This window comes from Triticum aestivum, chromosome 1D (genome assembly GCF_018294505.1).
Source record: "Triticum aestivum cultivar Chinese Spring chromosome 1D, IWGSC CS RefSeq v2.1, whole genome shotgun sequence".
Classification (NCBI taxonomy): Eukaryota; Viridiplantae; Streptophyta; class Magnoliopsida; order Poales; family Poaceae; genus Triticum; species Triticum aestivum.
The window spans coordinates 310286826-310306749 of record NC_057796.1 but is presented as its reverse complement, the minus strand read 5'-3'; positions in this window follow the sequence as shown (position 1 = coordinate 310306749).

Here is a 19924-nt window from a genome sequence, read left to right as displayed (position 1 = left end):
ATTTTGTGTGGTGAAGATGGAGCATAGCCAGACTATATGATTTTGTAGGGATAACTTTCTTTGGCCATATTATTTTGAAAAGACATGATTGCTTTATTAGTAGGCTTGAATTATTATTGTTTTCATATCAAATGATAGACTATTGCTTTGAATCACTCGTGTCTTAATATTCATGCCATGATTAGATTATGTGATCAAGATTATGCTAGGTAGCATTCCACATCAAAAATTATCTTTTTTATCATTTACCTACTCGAGGACGAGCAGGAATTAAGCTTGGGGATGCTGATACCTCTCCGTCGTATCTATAATTTTTGATTGTTCCATGCCAATATTATACAACTTCCATATACTTTTGGCAACTTTTTATACTATTTTTGGGACTAACATATTGATCCAGTGCCCAGTGCGAGTTCCTGTTTGTTGCATGTTTTTGTTTCGCAGAAAATCCATATCAAACGGAGTCCAAATTGAATAAAAACTGACGGAGATTTTTTTTTGGAATATATGTGATTTTTGGGAAGAAGAATCAACGTGATACGATGCCCGAGGGGGCCACGAGGCAGGGGGCGCGCCCTAGGGGGTCAGACACGCCCTGGACCCTCATGGCCACCCCGTAAGGTGGTTGGAGCCCTTCTTTCGCCGCAATAAAGCTAATTTCTGGATAGAGATCGTGTCCAAAATTCAGCCCAATCGGAGTTACGGATCTCCGGTTACAAAAGAAATGGTGAAAGGCCAGATCTGAGAACGCAGAAACAGAGAGAGACAGAGAGACAGATCCAATCTCGGAAGGACTCTCGCCCCTCCCATGCGATGGAGGCCAAGGACCAGAGGGGAAACCCTTCTCCCATCTATGGAGGAGGTCAATGAAGAAGAAGAAGGGGCCCCTCTCCCCTTCTCTTCCGGTGACGCCGGAACGCTGCCGTGGCCACCATCATCATCACCGCGATCTTCACCAACACCTCCGCCATCTTCACCAACATCTCCATCACCTTCCCCCATCTATCTACAGCGGTCCAGTCTCCCGCAACCCGTTGCACCCTCTACTTGAACATGGTGCTTTATGCTTCATATTATTATCCAATGATGTGTTGCTATCCTATGATGTCTGAGTAGATTTTCATTGTCCTATCGGTGGTTGATGAATTGCTATGATTGATTTAATTTTCTTGTGGTTATTTTGCTGTCCTTGTTGCCCACCATATGAGCGCGTGCATGGATCACACCATAGGGTTAGTTGTATGTTGATAGGACTATGTATTGGAGGGCAAGAGTGACAGAAGCTTCAACCTAGCATAGAAATTGATGCATACGGGATTGAAGGGGGGCCAATATATCTTAATGCTATGGTTGGGTTTTACCTTAATGAACGTTAGTAGTTGCGGATGCTTGCTAATAGTTCCAATCATAAGTGCATAGAATTCCAAGTCAGGGATGACATGCTAGCAGTGGCCTCTCCCACATAAAACTTGCTATCGGTCTAGTAAAGTAGTCAATTTCTTAGGGACAATTTCGCAACTCCTACCACCACTTTTCCACACTCGCTATATTTACTTTATTATGTCTTTATCTAAACAGCCCCTACTTTTTATTTACGCGCTCTTTATTATCTTGCAAACCTATCCAAAAACACCTACAAAGTACTTCTAGCTTCATACTTGTTTTAGGTAAAGCGAACGTTAAGCGTGCGTAGAGTTGTATCGGTGGTTGATAGAACTTGAGGGAATATTCATTCTACCTTTAGCTCCTCGTTGGGTTCGACACTCTTACTTATCGAAAGAGGCTACAATTGATCCCCTATACTTGTGGGTTATCAAGGACTTGATACTTAATTCTATGGTTGGGTTTCACGATCGTAATGATCTTTAGTAGTTGTGGATGCTTGCTAGGGGTCCAATCATAAGTGCATATGATCCAAGTAGAGAAAGTATGTTAGCTCATGCCTCTCCCTCATATAAAATTACAAGAATGATTACCGGTACTTGTTATCGATTGCCTAGGGACAAATAACTTTCTTGTTGACACAAACCCTTTTACTAAACACCTAACTTTTATTATCTTGCAAAGTACTTCTAGTTTTATTCTTGCAAAGTAGTTCTAGCATCACACCTACAAAATAGTTTCATACTTGTTTTCGGTAATGCAAACGTCAAGTGTGCGTAGAGTTGTATCGATGGTCGATAGAACTTGAGGGAATATTTGTTCTACCTTTAGCTCCTCGTTGGGTTCGACACTCTTATTTATCAAAGAAGACTACAAACGTTCCCCTGTACTTGTGGGTTATCAAGACCTTTTTCTGGCGCTGTTGCCGGGGAGCAATAGCATGGGGTGAATATTCTCGTGTGTGCTTGCTTGCTTTATCACTAAGTAGTTTTTATTTCCTGTTCTAAGTTGTTCTATATCTCTAGTTATTGATATGGAACATGAAACACCAAAAAAATTAGTTGTACTTGCTACTCATGGAGATGGGGAACCTCCTAAGACCCTCGATGCTCGATATGTGAAAGATATTATGCACTACTTTGATAATCCTGAGAAGACCCCATTCAACTTGATAATGGGAGTAACCTTGGATCAACGTGAATACTTTAAGGATTATCGCTTGACACGAAAAGGGAAAGTTTTATGGGATCAAATTTATATGTTGCGTTGGTATGCTTGGGATTTATGCTTGAGACATGATTATACTTGTTGCTCTAGAATGAATGCTCCACATCTTCCCTTTTCATGCAAATTTAATGATAATAAAACCTTAGCTTCTTATGCTAATGGTATATATGATTACTATGATGTGGAATGAATAGAAGAATTTGTTGCTTTTAAGGGTGCACATGAAATTGAATCTTTGTTTGAAAAGTTTGAAGATTTTGATGATTCAGTTTATAGACCTGAAAAGTTTGCTATCCTTAAATATTGCTATGATTATTATAAATACAATTACATTGATGTATTTATTGAGAATAACTCCGTTGTCCAAGAAGAGACTAACGTTTTGCAGGAGTCTATGGAAGAAGAAAATGATGAAACTGTGAGCCATTGGATGAAAAAGATGAGGAAGAGAGCGAAGAACAAAAGGAGGAAGAGCGGATTGATCACCCGTGCCCACCTTCTAATGAGAGTAACTCTTTATCCCATACATTGTTTAATTCCCCTTCATTCTTACCGAAGGATGAATGCTATGATAATTACTATGATCCCATTGATTCATTTGAAATATCCCTTTTTGATGATGCTTGCTATACTTGTGGCCATGTTGCCAATATGAATTATGCTTATGGAGATGAACTTGCTATTGTTCCTTATATTAAAGATTAAATTGTTGCTATTGCACCCACACATGATAGTCCTATTATCTTTTCGAATTCTCCCAACTACACTATATCGAAGAAGTTTGCACTTATTAAGGATTACATTAATGGGTTGCTTTTTGCTACTACACATGATGATTTTGATGAATATAATATGCATCTACTTGCTGCTCCTACTTGCAATTATTATGAGAGAGGAACTACATCTCCGCCTCTTTATGTTTCCAACACGATAGAATTGCAAGAAACTTCTTATGCTATGTATTGGCCTTTACTCGATGGGCATGAATTGTTCTTGTATGACATGCCGATGCATAGGAAGAGAGTTAGACTTCATCATTGCTTGATATTTGTTGCTTTGTGCTCACTACTAAATGCCAAATCATTGCTAATTAAAATTGGCTTTGATATACCTTGGGATCTGGGTGGACCCATTACTTGAGCACTTTATGCCTAGCTTAATGGCTTTAAAGAAAGCGCTGCCAGGGAGACAACCCGGAAGTTTTAGAGAGTCATTTACTTCTGTTGAGTGCTTTTATAAAGTTTTAAAACAAAAAATATAGAGAGGGAAACTTAAAACTTCACAAAAAGAAAAGTGAAAGTGAGAGGGACAAGCATTGTGAAAGTGGGAGCTAGCCTTGAACTTTGTTCATGCCCAGGGAAACTTCATGAATCTTAATTACAGAAACTTTTCAACAACAAAAATTATCCCCTTGTATAATTCCATTGTATTATAAAAATAATGTGCCAAGATTTGCCTTTAGGAAGACTAGATTGTTTGTTGGTTTGTGCGGTGTAAAAACAGAAACTTTCGCTGTAGTGCATGATTTTATATTTTTTACTGGAAGGTCAAAAGCTTCTGAAACTTTTTGCACAGTCTTGCTATACAAATTTTTTATTTTTCCTAATACCAGAAATATGGTGAATGTTCAGATTACTACAGATTGTCCTGTTTAAGACAGATTCTGTTTTTGATGCATTGTTTTGCTTGTTTTGATGAAACTATCGATTCTATCAGTGGATTAAGCCATAAAAAGTTATATTACAGTAGCTACAATGCAAAAACAAAATATGAATTGGTTTGCAACAGTACTTAGAGTAGTGATTTGCTTTATTATACTAACGGATCTTACTAAGCTTTCTGTTGAGTTTTGTGTGGATGAAGTGATCAAAGATCGAGGAGGTCTCGATATGAGGAGAAGGAAGAGAGGCAAGAGCTCAAGCTTGGGGATGCCCAAGGCACCCCAAGTAAATATTCAAGGAGACTCAAGCGTCTAAGCTTGGGGATGCCCTGGAAGGCATCCTATCTTTCTTCAACAAGTATGGGTATGTTTTCGTCTTTGTTTCGTTCATGTGATATGTGCAATCTTGGAGCGTCTTTTGTATTTATTTTTCACTTTTCTTTTATGCACCATGCTGGTATGAGATAGTCCATGGTTGATTTATAGAATGCTAATTGCACTTCACTTATATCTTTTGAGTGTTGCTTTATAGAATGCTTCATGTGCTTCACTTATATCATTTGAAGTTTGGATTGCCTGTTTCTCTTCGCATAGAAAACCGTTGTGTGTAGAATGCTCTTTTGCTTCACTTATACTTGTTGGAGCATGATCTTTTGTAGAAATAATTAAACTCTCATGCTTCACTTAGATCTAATTAGAGAGTCAACAGGAATTGGTCAATTGCATGGTTAGTCATGAAATCCTACATAAAACTTATGGATCACTGAATATGATATGTTTGATTCCTTGCATTAGTTTTGCGATATAGAGATGGAATATGTGGGAGGTACTAGTAATCGGTTGTGGTTAGTAAGAATATTGGTGTTAAGGTTTGTGATTCCCAAAGCATGCACGTATAGTCTCTCATTATGCTATGAAGTTGGAGCATGATTTATTATTGATTGTCTTCCTTATGAGTGGCGGTCGGGGACGAGCGATGGTCTTTTCCTACCAATCTATCCCCCTAGGGGCATGCATAGTAGTACTTTTCTTCAAAGGCTAATAAACTTTTGCAATAAGTATATGAGTTCTTTATGACTAATGTGAGTCCATTGAATATACACACTCTTACCTTTCCGCAATTTGCTAGCCTCTACGGTACGGTGCATTTCCCTTTCTCACATCGAGACGTGGTGCAAACTTCGCCGGTGCATCCAAACCCCGTGATATGATACGTTCTATCACACATAAGCCTTATTATATCTTCCTCAAAACCGCCACCGTACCTACCTATTATGGCTTTTCCATGGCCATTCTGAGATATTGTCGGGTGGTAGGTGCGACATATGCCAACGGGTGGCTTACAATTGTGGGAGCCAGTAAGACGTCGCCGGTGCCTGGAAACGGGATGAGGCGAAGACATGCACGCCGGCGGATCTTACCCAGGTTCGGGGCTCTCCGTGGAGATAACACCCCTAGTCCTGCTGTGCGGGGTCTCCGCATGATCACTAGATCAATACAAGTAGCTACAAGTGCTCCTTGAGCTGTCTGGCTAGAGGAAGAATAAGGGCAAGGCTAGCTCTCCTTTTCTCTCTATGTGGTGTGTGTAACTCTATGAGATCCACCCTTTATATGGGTGTCCCGGGGGTTTATATAGGCCTACCCCCAGGGGTACAATGGCAATCCGGCTGGGCGCGGGTCCCAGCCGTCAGTGTCTATGCTCGCCGGCTTCTCCGCCGATCATTGGGGCCCGCCGACTGGTGGGTCCCGCCGGCTGCCGGCTTCTTGGCCGGCACGCCGGCCCCACCGCTTGGGGGCTTTGTCGGCGTTTGGTTACTATTGCCTCGCCTCTGATGACGAGGGCTTTGTCGAGGTAAGCGTGGCTACAGTGTCGCCGCCTTGCGAGCTCTCTCTGTAGCCTTACCTCGTCTTGTCTCCTTAATGGGGCGCATGCTTCAAGGGAGGGAGGTAGCCGGCTATTGGGAGCCGGCCACATCCCTGGCCGACTAGAGGAGGCCGGGCCGTCTTCAGATGTCTCTCTGGCAAAGGGGCCCGCCGCCCACGGGCCGTACTGGCACCTGTCGTGGGTGACATCGAGGCCAACATGGCTACAGTGCCGCGCCGGACGGGGGATGGCTGGCCCGTACGGCGCCCTGTGGCCATACCTGTTCCGGGATTCGGGGGTAGTGGGCTGTACTGCGGCCACGCCCCATCCTATCACCGTTATGTGGGTACAGTCTTTGTGGGTGCAGTCTTGGCCGGCTTCTGGGAGCCGACTTTCTTCATGGCCGGCTTCCGGGAGTCGGCTTTCTTCATGGCCGGCTTCTGGGAGTCGGTCCTCTTGGGGCCGGCTCCCTGGAGTCGGCTATCTCGTATCTTTCTTGGGGGAGGTTTCTGAGACTGGGTCGCCTTCTGGGAGTCGGCCCTGGGGATAGCCGGCCGGGGGAAGGCGGCCCTATGCTTTGTATGCTTGAAGGCTTGAATGGCCTGGTAATTTTTCGAAGAGCCAGGGGGAGTCGGTTAGGCTACCCGTGGCCATTTACTCCGACAGTAGTCCCCGAAGCTGGTTGGGCTTCGAGGCTGAGTGGAGGTCGAGAAGCTCGGTCAGCTTCTTATCTTGACGAGCCAGCAGCTAGGAGCCGGCTTCGGTTGGGCGCGCCGTCTTGGCGAAATTTTTAAAGTCGGAAGGCGGGAGTCTGTTGGCGCGCGCGCCGGGCTGCGGGCCGGCCGCTCGCCGCCTGTGAACCACGTGGCGTCCCCTGGCTGAAGAGAGCCTGCCAACCCACGCGCGCGACAAGACGTCGCCGCAGGCCAAGGGCCCACCACTCCTACGCCTAGGCCCAGGCGCGGATTCTTTGCGGCCCAAAGCCGTCCGCACGTCTTCCGGCGACGGTTTCCGCACACAGTTAGGGCGCAATAATCGCGGGACGTGGGGGAGTGGGCGCAGTTAATCCCACGTTCCTCCCCACGCCTCGCCTCCTCGGCTTCGCCGCACGAGGCTATAAGTAGGGGGAGGAGGGGAAGCGGCAGACGCTCGCACGCTCCTCTCCTCTCCGCCATCTTCTTCCTCCTGCTTTCCCTCGCAGCCGCGCCTCGCCGCCACGTCGTCCCACCATTCTTCACTCCGCCCCGCAGCTCTGCCGCCGCAGGGCCGTGCTTTCTCCGCCGCCGCACTCTTCCTCGCTAGCTTCTCGCCACCATGCAGTACGGCGGGGACTGGGACGGCTCCAACGTCCACATGGACCACATCGAGTTCCTCCGCAAGACGCGGCGGTTGCCCGGCGCGGACCAGGTGCGGGTCCGTCTCGCGCCTGCGAGGGAGATCACGCCGGAGCCGGAGGAAGGCGAGCGGGTAGTCTTCCGCTCGCATTTCCTGCGCGGCATCGGCTTGCCGGCGAGCGCTTTCTTCCGCTCCTTCCTCGACTTCTATCAACTCCAGCCGCACCACCTCACTCCAAACACGGTGGTGCTGCTGTCCGCCTTCGTCACCTTGTGCGAAGGCTTCCTTGGCGTTCTCCCCACCCTCGAGCTCTGGGGGAGTTCTTCCAATCTAAGCTGGGCACCCGCATGCAGGGCGTGCCGGCCCAGAGCGGCGCCTTCATCGCGATGCGGAGGCCGGCGGCCGACAACCCCTTCCCCGTCATCACGTTAATCCAGTCGGTGAAGCGCTGGCAGAAGTCCTATTTCTACGTGAAGAACGTCGCCCCGCAAGGCGACTACGTCAACTTGCCGGCTTACGTAGCCGGCCTGCCGGCTGGGAGGCGGCCCCACTGGTCCTATCGGGTCGCGTCGCTGACGCCGGCTGGAGCCGCGGCCGTCGCCCGACTGCGGGTGATGATCCAGTCGGAGGGCCTGACTGGGCCGACTTGCTGGCCGCCTTCGTCGTGCGCCGGGTGCTTCCGCTTCAGAGCCGCCCTCACCTGATCTGTCAGATGAGCGGCCAGCTCGATCCGAGCCGGATGTGCACCAAGGACATGCCGCATGACGAGGTGGCCCACATGGTGAATTACCTTGCGAACTGCAAGCTCTCCGCAGAGTGGCGGTTTGGCAAGGAGCCATATTCCCGTGCGCATCCGCCGCCCACGGTATGTTTTGTCTTTCCTTTTCTTTCCTTAGTTTTGTTGCCGAACTCCTTCTGGCCGTCTCTGACCAGTCGGCACACCTTGGCAGAGCTCTCTCCTTCGACCTGCAGCCGGGTCGGAGATGGAGCACCGATTCCTCCCCGACCGGGCGGAACATGACCTGGAGGACCACGACTTGGGGGCGGCGGGCGTGGAGGACAACGCCGAGGCGGGTGGCAGCGAAGCCGGCGGCGAAGCAGGCGGCTCCGGTCTTGGAGCCAGCTTCGACGACTGGTCGGATGACGACAAGGCGGAAGTCGTCCCACGCTGCCAGCCGGCGTCTAGCCACGGCGCGGGTTCCTCCGCCGCGCCGCCTGCTCGGGGCGGCGGGCAGAAGCGTCGTGCCGCGTCGGGCTTGTTCGGCAGTTGGCCGAAGAAGCCCAGGGGCGGGGCGGCGGCGACCATGCGGGATGAGGCGGCCGCAAAGGCGGCCCGCTTCCGCAAGGTGGTGAAGCAGCCGCAGACGGTGTCGGCGTAAGTGTATACTCCTTTGTACATTCTTTCTTCTTTTCTTTGGTAGTTTCTGAATCCTTGTCCTTTCTCAAAAAATCAGGGCTCCGCTGTCGCTCGAGCGGGTTGCTGCCGCCTCCGTCGTTGGATCGCCGGGAGGATCCGGGAGCACCCGCCGCGTGGACCCCCGCGCCGAGCTTCAGGCGGCGACGGAGCGAAACGCGCGGGAGGCGCGGGAGGAGCGGGAGGCGGAGGAGTTGAGGGCGGCTGCCGCCAAGGCGGCACAGGAGGAGGAGGCAGCGAAGGCGCACGCCGACGCAGCGGCCAAGGCCCAAGCGGAGGCTGCGGCCGCGGCGATGGCAGAGGGGGCCTTGCTCGTCACCCCTCTGCGCGTCGCGGCGCCTGAGGCCCCAGAGCCCCCGCCAGAGGAAGCCGGCGGCGACCAGCCGGGATTGGAGAGGGAGGACGACGTCGTCGTCCTGGAGAGGGAGGCGGCACCGGCCCCGCCGACTGGGGCGACCCAAGGCGGCCGGCCTAACTTGCCGCCTGCGCAATCGGCCGGGGGCGAGCCGGCCGCGAAGGACGGATCTGGTGGTCCAGTCGCCCTTGCGCCAGCGCACGGGGAAGGCCGCATCGGAGCCGCAGAAGGCCGCGGGCTCCAGCTCGTCGGCCCAGGACATGGAGGCGGCCAGCGCCAGCTCGGGGTGGACGCCGGGTGGAGGGACGGCTGTGGTGAACGTGGCAGCGCAGGACGTCCGGAACCGGCTTCAGTCCCAGGCTGCGGCGCTGAGGAAATATAATGACGAGTTCCTTGCGACGCGGGCGGCCATTCGGGTTAGTCTTCTTATTTTTGCTTTTTTGATCTTGGTTTCTTCCGTGGGGGCGCGTCAGCGCACCCACTGGGTGTAGTCCCCGAGTTCCGAGTCGGCTGCAGAGCAGGCGGCTTGGAACTTCCTAGCGGGCCTTGTTTTGCTATTCTTGTTCTCATTCGCTCCTCTGCCTGACTTGCAGGACTACCACAACCTCCGCGCGGCTGCCTTCAACTCCCAGGCTCGGGAGCTGACCCAGAAGACTGCTGACCTATCTGAGAGCCGGGGTAAGTGCTTCGTCTTTTATCTCACGTGGGGGCGCGTCAGCGCACCCACTGGGTGTAGTCCCCGAGATTCGGGCCGACTGCTGAGCAGTCGGGTCGGATCTTCCTTGACGACTTCTTCCTTATTGCTTCTTTCTTTTCTGCCATCCCTGCAGCGGCCAACGCCAGTCTGAGGGAACAGCTGGGCGGGGCTCAGGCCGCCCTCCGCGCTAAGGAGGCCGAGTTTGCCGCCTTGGCACAGGAGCGTGACCGCCTGGCCAAGAGGTTGGCCGACCAGGAGAAGAGCCACAAGGCGGCCCTGAAGGCGGTGCAGGACAGCGAGGCCGCCCTCCAAGCCGAGTATGAGACAGAGGCGGCCAGCTGGGCCGAAGCGAAGCAGACGCTGATCAACGGCTATGGCCAGATCGAAGACTTGGTTGACGGTAGGCCGCCTTCCTCTTCGTCCTTGCTTGCCGCTTGCCGTTTAGCTCATTTTCTGACTTGGTGTTTTTCTCTTCTTTCTCTTTCTTCCTTGCGCAGAGTACTTCCCTGGCTACTCTACCGCCGCCAACCAGGTCGTCGAGGCCCACCGCGAGGCACGAAGGCAGGCTGGCGCCGAGATCGCGCCAAACGCTCGCCGGTCGCTGGAGGAGCAGCTCTTGGCGATTCAGGCCCGCCTCCAGCCGGCTCATCGCATGCTCCGCCGGCTTCAGCGTGTTGGGGCGCAGGTGTTGGCCGCTCTCTGGCCTGGTGAGGTGATTCCCCGCACCCCCAGTCGGACTGCCGACTGGCTGGAGGTGGCGGTCGGCCGCTTCGAGGCCTGGAAGGCTTCTGCGGCTCGGTCCGGCGCCAGGCGGGCGCTGGAGTTCGCCAAGGCCTGGTATCCCGAGCTGAGTCTGGACCAGCTGGCCACCTGGCGGCAGGAGGCCGACACAGAGCTGGAGCCGGCGCGGCCGGCTATCATCCAGCGGGCTTCGGCGATCGCCGACTACACCGACACCAGCGCCTTCGCTCCTGAGGTGGACGACAACGGCGTTGCCCAGCCGGAGGAGTGGTTCGGGCTGAACCCGGCAGACGGCGAGGACTCGGCGGAGGAGATCGACTCCAGCGACGAGGGCGAGGAGGAGGAGGAGGAGGGTGAAGACGCCGGGCCAGATGGTGGAGCGGCCGGTCAGCCTCAGCTTGACCGTGCCTCCAGCAACAAGGCACGCGCGGTGCGCCGCCTGCAGCCGGCGATGATCAAGCCGAGACCCGCCAGCCGGCCACTCCTCCAGCCGGTGGCGCCGTCTCCACCGACCAACCCGGCTCCCACACTGCGCCCTTAGTCTAGTCTGCTGCCTCTATTTTCCTGTTTTACCACTCTTGGAACAGTATTTTGTTAAGTTTGCACAATTCCACCCACTGGGGTGTATTCGAACTATATTGACTGCCGGCCTGTTGGGGCCTTATGTGTAAATATAATTATGCATGCGTTTGGCTTTCCCTTGTTCTTTGCTTTTCATCCTTCTGGCTGTTTCCTTTGCCGCCCTCCCTTGGTTGCCGCCTTCCCAGCCGGACAGTTGCTCTGCAATCTGTGGCTGGGAAGTGCTTGGGGAGGGCAAGTACTCTAGCTTTGTTGGATTATAGCGAAGTGACTGGGAGGCCGGCCAGCCGGCTGTTTTGACAGCCGGTAGGCGTGGTTGGAGGCTGTCTTTGTGTTATATAAGTTCGTTAGTCCTTAGCCGTTTTTCGTGTGGGCATCCTTTCCTGCCTTTGGCTCTTGCCAGTCGGACAGTCGGTTCTTCGAGCTGGGACTTTCAACAAGAGAGGGCTCGGGTGCCGGCACACTACTCGTCTGACTTCAGGTAGAACTTTTAATATAACTTAAGGCGGCCAGTCCCCGGGCCGACTAGTCGAACCCGGTGCCAGACATAAAATCAAATGTAATAATACATTCATGAGTATGACACTTGTCATTCATAGGTAAAGGAGGGCAGTCCCCGAGTGCTCCTCGGGGGGCCCGTTGTTTCGTACTTAATACAAAAAGGTAGCATGATACATACTGCTTTCAACTGTAAAATCTTCTCAGGAGGTTCGCGTTCCATGGTCGCTCCGACTCCTTGCCGGAATCATCCCTCTTGCGTGCTCTTGGTTTTTGTGCGTCGATCAGGTAGTAGGAGTCGTTGCCTAGTGCTTTGCTGATGACGAAAGGGCCTTCCCAAGGGGCCGAGAGCTTGTGCTGGCCGGCTGTTCGCTGGATCAGCCGAAGCACAAGGTCGCCCTCTTGGAAAGATCTTGGCTTGACCTTTCGGTTGTGGTAACGGCGCAAACCCTGCTGGTAGATGGCGGACCGGCTGAGTGCTAACAGCCGGCCTTCTTCCAGCAGGTCGACGCCGTCTTCTCGCGCTTCCTTGGCCTCCGCCTCCGTGTACATGGTGACCCGAGGCGAGTCGAACTCGATGTCAGTTGGGATGACAGCCTCGGCACCATATACAAGGAAGAACGGAGTGAAGCCGGTTGACTTGTTTGGGGTAGTACGCAGACTCCAGAGGACAGCCGGCAGCTCATCGAGCCAGCAGCCGGCCGATCGCTCCAGTGGTACGACCAGTCGGGGCTTGATGCCGGAGAGGATGAGTCCATTTGCTCGCTCGACCTGGCCGTTTGACTGCGGGTGGGCAACGGACGCTAAGTCCAGTCGGATGCCCTGCGTCGCGCAGAAACGTGCCAGTGCTCCTTTGGCAAAGTTTGTGCCGTTGTCGGTGATGATGCTGTGCGGCACGCCGTACCGAGTAGTGATGTCGGCAATGAATGTCACGGCAGTCGGCCCGTTCAGCTTCTTGATCGGCTTCGCTTCGATCCACTTGGTAAATTTGTCCACGGCGACAAGCAGATGTGTCAAGCCGCCGCGGCCTGTCTTGAATGGGCCCACCATGTCCAGCCCCCAGACGGCAAAGGGCCAGGTGAGGGGGATGGTCTTGAGTGCAGAAGCCGGCAGGTGTTGCTTGGAACTGAAGACTTGGCATCCTTTGCAGCTTTTGACTATCTCTTTGGCATCTTCCAAAGCAGTCGGCCAAAAGAAACCATGGCGGAAAGCTTTGGCCACAAGTGATCTTGAGGCTGCGTGGTGGCCGCATTTGCCTTGGTGGATATCCTTGAGGATTGCCACACCTTTCTCTGGCTCGACGCAGCGCTGGAAGACTCCAATGACGCTGCGCTTGACAAGTTCTCTATTTATTATTGCATATGCTCCGGCTCGGCGTTGCACTAGTCTTGCCGAGGTCTCATCAGTCGGCAGCTCTCTGTTGACTAGGAGTTGAGGATGGGCTGGGCCCATGATGGAGCTATGACTTCTTCTACTGTCAGTACGGCCACTGTGACTCGGGTGAGCGGGTTGGGTGGTGGAGAGTTGGAGTCGGCCGCCGCTTCTTGTGTCGCTGCAGCCCCCGGGCCGACTGCTGCAGTCCCCAGGCCGGGTTCTGAAGTCCCCGAGCCGGGTGCGACTACGGCAGTCCCCGGGTCGCTTGTTGAAGTCCCCGAGCCGCCTGCTGGGTTCCTCCAGTCGGATCCGGCTGCATCGGGGGCAGGCGGTATGAAGATAGAGTCCGACTCTGGAGACGGTTTGAGGAGGCGCTGGAGAGAGACACCGGTTGGTTTAGCCTGTCGGGTGGAGCCGATCCGTGCCAGGGCATCTGCTTGGTCGTTGTCGGCCCGTGGCACATGAAGGAACTCGCACCCTTCGAAGTACCCACTGATCTGCTGGACGAGGAATCGATAGCTCGCCATGTTTGCATCCTTGGGATCCCAGTCGCCAGATGACTGCTGGATCACCAAGTCTGAGTCGCCATAACACAGGATCCGGCGTATGCCGAGCTCTTTGGCTAGCCGGAGCCCGTGTATGAGCGCCTCGTACTCGGCCACGTTGTTGGAGGCGGCAAAGTGGATTTGCAGCGTGTATCTGAGCTTGTCGCCTTTGGGAGAGGTGAGGACGATGCCGGCTCCCATGCCGGTGCGCATCTTGTGTTGGGGAACGTAGTAATTTCAAAAAAATTCCTACGCACACGCAAGATCATGGTGATGCATAGCAACGAGAGGGGAGAGTGTTGTCCACGTACCCTCGTAGACCGACAGCGGAAGCGTTATCACAACGCGGTTGATGTAGTCGTACGTCTTCACGATCCGACCGATCAAGTACCGAACGCACGGCACCTCTGAAGTTCTACACATGTTCAGCTCGATGATGTCCCTCGAACTCCGATCCAGCCGAGTGTTGAGGGAGAGTTTCGTCAGCACGACGGCGTGGTGACGATGATGATGTTCCACCGACGCAGGGCTTCGCCTAAGCTCCGCGACGGTATTATCGAGGTGTAATCTGGTGGAGGGGGGCACCGCACACGGCTAAAATATCGTATATCAAGTGTGTATAGAGGTGCCCCCTGCCCCCGTATATAAAGGAGCAAGGGGGAGGCCGGCTGCCTATGGGCGCGCCAAGGAGAGGGGGGGAGTCCTCCTCCTAGTAGGAGTAGGACTCCCCTTTCCTAGTCCTACTAGGAAAAGAAGGGGGGAAGGAAAGAGAGGGAGAGGGAGAGGGAAAGGGGGCTGCGCCCCCCTCTCCTAGTCCAACTAGGACTCCTCCTGGGAGGGGGCGCACCACCTCCTGGCTGCTGCCCTCTCTCTCCCCTCAAGGCCCACTAAGGCCCAATACTTCCCCGGGGGGTTCCGGTAACCCTCCGGCACTCCGGTTTAATCCGAAACTTCTCCGGAACACTTCCGGTGTCCGAATATAGTCGTCCAATATATCAATCTTTACGTCTCGACCATTTCGAGACTCCTCGTCATGTCCGTGATCACATCCGGGACTCCGAACACCTTTGGTACATCAAAACATATAAACTCATAATAAAACTATCATCGTAACTTTAAGCGTGCGGACCCTTTGGGTTCGAGAGCTATGTAGACATGACCGAGACACCTCTCCGGTCAATAACCAATAGCGGGACCTGGATGCCCATATTGGCTCCCACATATTCTACGAAGATCTTTATCGGTCAGACCGCATAACAACATACGTTGTTCCCTTTGTCATCGGTATGTTACTTGCCCGAGATTCGATCGTTGGTATCTCGATACCTAGTTCAATCTCGTTACCGGCAAGTCTCTTTACTCGTTCCGTAATACATCATCCCGCAACTAACTCATTAGTCACAATGCTTGCAAGGCTTATAGTGATGTGCATTACCGAGTGGGCCCAGAGATACCTCTCCGACAATCGGAGTGACAAATCCTAATCTCGAAATACGCCAACCCAACAAGTACCTTTGGAGACACCTGTAGAGCACCTTTATAATCACCCAGTTACGTTGTGACGTTTGGTAGCACACAAAGTGTTCCTCCGGTAAACGGGAGTTGCATAATCTCATAGTCATAGGAACATGTATAAGTCATGAAGAAAGCAATAGCAACATACTAAACGATCGGGTGCTAAGCTAACGTAATGGGTCATGTCAATCACGTCATTCTCCTAATGAGGTGATCCCGTTAATCAAATGACAACTCATGTCTATGGCTAGGAAACATAACCATCTTTGATTAACGAGCTAGTCAAGCAGAGGCATACTAGTGACACTCTGTTTGTCTATGTATTCACACATGTATTATGTTTCCGGTTAATACAATTCTAGCATGAATAATAAACATTTATCATGATATAAGGAAATATATAATACTATATTATTGCCTCTAGGGCATATTTCCTTCAGTCTCCCACTTGCACTAGAGTCAATAATCTAGATAACATAGTAATGATTCTTACACCCATGGAGTCTTGGTGTTGATCATGTTTTGCTCGTGGAAGAGGCTTAGTCAACGGATCTGCTACATTCAGATCCGTATGTATCTTGCAAATTTCTATGTCTCCCAGCTGGACTAAATCCCGGATGGAATTGAAGCGTCTTCTGATGTGCTTGGTTCTCTTGTGAAATCTGGATTCCTTTGCTAAGGCAATTGCACCAGTATTATCACAAAAGATTTTCATTGGTCCCGATGTACTAGGTATGACACCTAGATCGGATATGAACTCCTTCATCCAGACTCCTTCATTCGCTGCTTCCGAAGCAGCTATGTATTCCGCTTCACACGTAGATCCCGCCACGACACTTTGCTTGGAACTGCACCAACTGACAGCTCCACCGTTCAATGTAAATACGTATCCGGTTTGCGATTTCGAATCTTCCGGATCAGTGTCAAAGCTTGCATCAACGTAACCCCTTACGATGAGCTCTTTGTCACCTCCATATACGAGAAACATATCCTTAGTCCTTTTCAGGTATTTCAGGATGTTCTTGACCGCTGTCCAGTGATCCACTCCTGGATTACTTTGGTACCTCCCTGCTAAACTTATAGCTAGGGACACATCAGGTCTGGTACGCAGCATTGCATACATGATAGAGCCTATGGCTGAAGCATAGGGAACATCTTTCATTTTCTCTCTATCTTCTGCAGTGGTCGGGCATTGAGTCTTACTCAATCTCACACCTTGTAGTACAGGCAAGAACCCTTTCTTTGCTTGATCCATTTTGAACTTCTTCAAAACTTTGTCAAGGTATGTGCTTTGTGAAAGTCCAATTAAGCGTCTTGATCTATCTCTATAGATCTTAATGCCTAATATATATGCAGCTTCACCGAGGTCTTTCATTGAAAAACTGTTATTCAAGTATCCCTTTATGCTATCCAGAAATTCTATATCGTTTCCAATCAATAATATGTCATCCACATATAATATCAGAAATGCTATCGAGCTCCCACTCACTTTCTTGTAAATACAGGCTTCTCCAAAAGTCTGTATAAAACCAAATGCTTTGATCACACTATCAAAGCGTTTATTCCAACTCCGAGAGGCTTGCACCAGTCCATAAATTGATCGCTGGAGCTTGCACACTTTGTTAGCTCCCTTTGGATCGACAAAACCTTCCGGTTGCATCATATACAACTCTTCTTCCAGAAATCCATTCAGGAACGCAGTTTTGACATCCATTTGCCAACTTTCATAATCATAAAATGCGGCAATTGCTAACATGATTCGGACAGACTTAAGCATCGCTACGGGTGAGAAGGTCTCATCGTAGTCAATTCCTTGAACTTGTCGAAAACCTTTCGCAACAAGTCGAGCTTTATAGACAGTAACATTACCATCAGCGTCAGTCTTCTTCTTGAAGATCCATTTATTTTCAATGGCTTGCCGACCATCGGGCAAGTCAACCAAAGTCCATACTTCGTTCTCATACATGGATCCCATCTCGGATTTCATGGCTTCAAGCCATTTTGCGGAATCTGGGCTCACCATCGCTTCTTCATAGTTCGTAGGTTCGCCATGGTCTAGTAACATGACCTCCAGAATAGGATTACCGTACCACTCTAGTGCGGATCTTGATCTAGTTGACCTACGAAGTTCAGTAATAACTTGATCTGAAGTTTCATGATCATTATCATTAACTTCCTCACTACTTGGTGTAGGTGTCGCAGAAACTGATCTCTGCGATGATCTACTTTCCAATAAGGGAGCAGGTACAGTTAACTCATCAAGTTCTACTTTCCTCCCACTCACATCTTTCGAGAGAAACTCCTTCTCTAGAAAGGATCCATTTCTAGCAACAAATATCTTGCCTTCGGATCTGTGATAGAAGGTGTACCCAACGGTCTCCTTTGGGTATCCTATGAAGACACATTTCTCCGATTTAGGCTCGAGCTTATCAGGTTGAAGTTTCTTCACATAAGCATCGCAACCCCAAATTTTAAGATACAACAACTTTGGTTTCTTGCCAAACCATAGTTCAAAAGGCGTCGTCTCAACGGATTTTGATGGTGTCCTATTTAGAGTGAATGCAGTCGTCTCTAAAGCATAACCCCAAAACGATAGCGGTAAATCAGTAAGAGACATCATAGTTCGCACCATATCTAATAAAGTACGATTACGACGTTCAGACACACCATTTTGCTGTGGTGTTCTGGGTGGCGTGAGTTGCGAAACTATTCCGCATTGTTTCAAATGTAAACCAAACTCGTAGCTCAAATATTCCCCTCCATGATCAGATCGTAGGAATTTTATTTTCTTGTTACGATGATTTTCAACTTCACTCTGAAATTCTTTGAACTTTTCAAATGTTTCAGACTTATGTTTCATTAAGTAGATATACCCATATCTGCTCAAATCATCTGTGAAGGTGAGAAAATAACGATATCCGCCACGAGCTTCAATATTCATCGGACCACATACGTCTCTATGTATGATTTCCAACAAATCTGTTGCTCTCTCCACAGTTCCGGAGAACGGTGTTTTGGTCATCTTGCCCATAAGGCACGGTTCGCAAGTACCAAGTGATTCAAAATCAAGTGATTCCAAAATTCCATCAGTATGGAGTTTCTTCATGCGCTTTACACCGATATGACCCAAACGGCAGTGCCACAAATAAGTTGCACTGTGATTATTAACTCTGCATCTTTTGGCTTCAACATTATGAATATGTGTATCACTACTATCGAGATTCATTAAAAATAGACCACTCTTCAAGGGTGCATGACCATAAAAGATATTATTCATATAAATAGAACAACCATTATTCTCTGATTTAAATGAATAACCGTCTCGCATTAAACAAGATCCAGATATAATGTTCATGCTCAACGCTGGCACCAAATAACAATATTTAGGTCTAAAACTAATCCCGAAGGTAGATGTAGAGGTAGCATGCCGACGGCGATCACATCGACTTTGGAACCATTTCCCACGCGCATCGTCACCTCGTCCTTAGCCAAATTTCGCTTAATCCGTAGCCCCTGTTTCGAGTTGCAAATATTAGCAACAGAACCAGTATCAAATACCCAGGTGCTACTGCGAGTATTAGTAAGGTACACATCAATAACATGTATATCACATATACCTTTGTTAACCTTGCCATCCTTCTTATCCGCCAAATACTTGGGGCAGTTCCGCTTCCAGTGGCCAGTCTGCTTACAGTAGAAGCACTCAGTTTCAGGCTTAGGTCCAGACTTGGATTTCTTCTCCTGAACAGCAACTTGCCTGCTATTCTTCTTGAAGTTCCCTTTCTTCTTCCCTTTGCCCTTTTTCTTGAAACTAGTGGTTTTACTGACCATCAACACTTGATGCTCCTTTTTGATTTCTACCTCCGCTGCCTTTAGCACTGCGAAGAGCTCGGGAATCGTCTTATCCATCCCTTGCATGTTATAGTTCATCACGAAGCTCTTGTAGCTTGGTGGCAGTGATTGAAGAATTCTGTCAATGACTTAATCATCCGGAAGTTGAACTCCCAGTTGAATTAAGTGATTATTATACCCAGACATTCTGAGTATATGCTCACTGACAGAATTATTCTCTTCCATCTTGCAGCTATAGAACTTATTGGAGACTTCATATCTCTCAATCCGGGCATTTGCTTGAAATATTAACTTCAACTCCTGGAACATCACATATGCTCCATGACGTTCAAAACGTCGTTGAAGTCCCGGTTCTAAGCCGTAAAGCATGGCACACTGAACTATTGAGTAGTCATCAGCTTTGCTTTGCCAGACGTTCATAACTTCTGGCGTAGCTCTTGCAGGAGGCCTGGCACCTAGCGGTGCTTCCAGGACGTAATTCTTCTGTGCAGCAATGAGGATAATCCTCAAGTTACGGACCCAGTCCGTGTAATTGCTACCATCATCTTTCAACTTAGCTTTCTCAAGGAACGCATTAAAATTCAACGGCACAACAGCACGGGCCATATATCTACAATTAACATAGACAAGCAAGATAGTATCAGGTACTAAGTTCATGATAAATTTAAGTTCAATTAATCATATTACTTAAGAACTCCCACTTAGATAGACATCTCTCTAATCATCTAAGTGATTACGTGATCCAAAGCAACTAAACCATGTCCGATTAACACGTGGGATGGAGTAGTTTCAATAATGAACATCACTATGTTGATCATATCTACTATATGATTCACGCTCGACCTTTCGGTCTCTGTGTTCCGAGGCCATATCTGTACATATGCT